This window comes from Cupressus sempervirens, chromosome 5, assembly GCF_028749045.1.
Source record: "Cupressus sempervirens isolate cs-2001-9-10 chromosome 5, ASM2874904v1, whole genome shotgun sequence".
In the NCBI taxonomy this organism is placed as follows: Eukaryota; Viridiplantae; Streptophyta; class Pinopsida; order Cupressales; family Cupressaceae; genus Cupressus; species Cupressus sempervirens.
Window position 1 is genome coordinate 329,615,889 of NC_143122.1, and position 2,166 is coordinate 329,618,054.

At 35.0% G+C, this 2,166-nt stretch overlaps 1 pseudogene; it reads right to left on the reverse strand.

The window, feature by feature from the left end:
• Positions 1–217: 217 nt before the first annotated feature.
• On the reverse strand, positions 218–1,966 carry LOC149556027 (uncharacterized; annotated as a pseudogene).
• Between the last annotated feature and the right edge of the window lie 200 nt (positions 1,967–2,166).

The following is a 2,166-nucleotide window of genomic DNA, read 5'->3' on the forward strand; positions in this document are numbered from 1 at the left end:
TAGAATAATATGAATTAAAAACATAGACATCCAATGAAATGATCAAACAAATAGCTATTGAAATTTCCCCAATTGCAGGGCACATTTCCCATCTTTTTAATTTCAAATCAAATGCAAGTTCTAACTTGGAGGAAAACCAAAGTACATGAATAGGAACCACAATTAAATATGGAACCACTACAGATAAAAAGATGATATTTATACACATAAATGTCTATCAAATCTCTCTCTCTCTCTTAATCTACACCGTGATATGACTAATTTTGTACTCATTCTCAATATAGGCTTTTATCCTATGAAGAACCATTTTAGAATTTGCATCCACCAAAATCCTCACATGACATGTGAGTAAGACTTTCCCAACTATAATGGCCCAAATATGTAGTTCATGCATTGTTAAAATAGTTGGAATTGAACACAACCCTTCTTCAAGCTCCCTAGCATCTATCTCATGGGGTGTACTCTCCATCAAAACCTCCAATGCACTTCTCAACATCTTTATAGTGGTTCTTGGTACAACTAATGAGAAGAAAAGTGTACATATCAAATCAATAATTTACAATTGGGGATATATCCAAATGATTGCTCCTCCAATCATGACACTAATGCTTTGAATCAAATCCCCCACAACATGAAGGTAGGCACCTTGCACATTTATATTGAACCTTGAATGACCATCTTTCTCTTTCCCTACCACATCATGATTCAAAGTAACACTATCCCCCTCTAAATGGGCATTATTATCATGAGTTGAATGCTCTTCCCCTTCTACATCATGAAGAAAAGGTTTAGAAAGGTCCATTTTTTCATGGTCATGGTGACCATGTTCATGAGCACCACATTCGTTGACATCTTTTTGATTATGGGCATGTTCATGAGCATGCTTAACTTTAGGATTATGGTTGTGCTTAGCTTTCTCAACATGATCATGCCCGTGATTATGATGATCATGCCCTTTACTGTGAGTATGGCCATGATTATGATCATGATCATGGCCATGACCAAGCAAGAAAATCATGATAATATTTACAACAAGTCCAATTGTAGCAATAGCAAACATAAGGGCACCATAAACTAAATCCTTATCATGAAGCAACAACACACAATCTGCTTATAGTCTACTCAGGTTATCTCATAAAATATGTACAACTAATACAAGATATGAGAAAAATACATAAAACAAAGAGCAAGGAGATTGATCTAGAAATGCAAAATGGAACTTGCTAAAGATATTCTTTGTCCAAAATGACAAATACCTAAACTGTAGCCTGCTACAAATGTATTCCCTGATCAGCAATAATGAACACTCATAGAGGGCAAGTGAATGCACGGAGGATAGGTTTTGGTAGGTGAATGCAAACAAAAGCACACTGAGCATCTTGAAGAATTATCTTTGTTCTCCACTCAGCCACTATAAAAAATTTAGTGTTCAAACATTTTACCTCTAAAAGACCTTGTGGAAATTTTCTCCATTTTTTTGGTTATGAACTCGCGTTGGTCAAATTTTCTACCAACTCAGGCATAAAACCCTAGTTTGGTCAAAATTTTGACCAACTCGGGGATAAAAACTTAAAAAAACATGAAATGATAGGCCAATATGGCCTTTGATCAAAAATTTTGGTCAAAAATGACCCCCGAATGTACTAGCGTTAATTTCTTGCAGTGCTTGCTTTTGCCTATACTCTTTTCTAAGCATTTCTTGATGCTTCTTCTTTTCCAAAGCTTGTTGAAAAATTCCTATTTTCTCTATAGTAATTTTATCATAATCATAATTATTAATAACTATCTCTTCATCTAAAGTGATGTCACCATAGTGAATTACCTTATCCACTTTTGAAGAGCTTGAACCTGGTGCTGAGATTTGCAATGGTACAGCTATTGTGCTTGGCTTCTGAAGGATTTTTGTAAGAGATGTGTTAGATGTTGGTAAAGTTATCAATGCTTGGATGGCCTCTTGCTCCTTCATCTTTAGTGTATCCTCACTCTTTTTATATATATTTTTGTTTGTAACAATGATTTAACTTGCACCTTGTGTTTGTGCATCAAGTTGGTTGATTAATGTCTATCTTTGCTCAACTATATTAACTTTCATGCTTGTGTCAACCTTTGCAGATGTGTCTACTGATGTTTGAATCAAAGGATGATCACTACTAACTAAAGGGATGG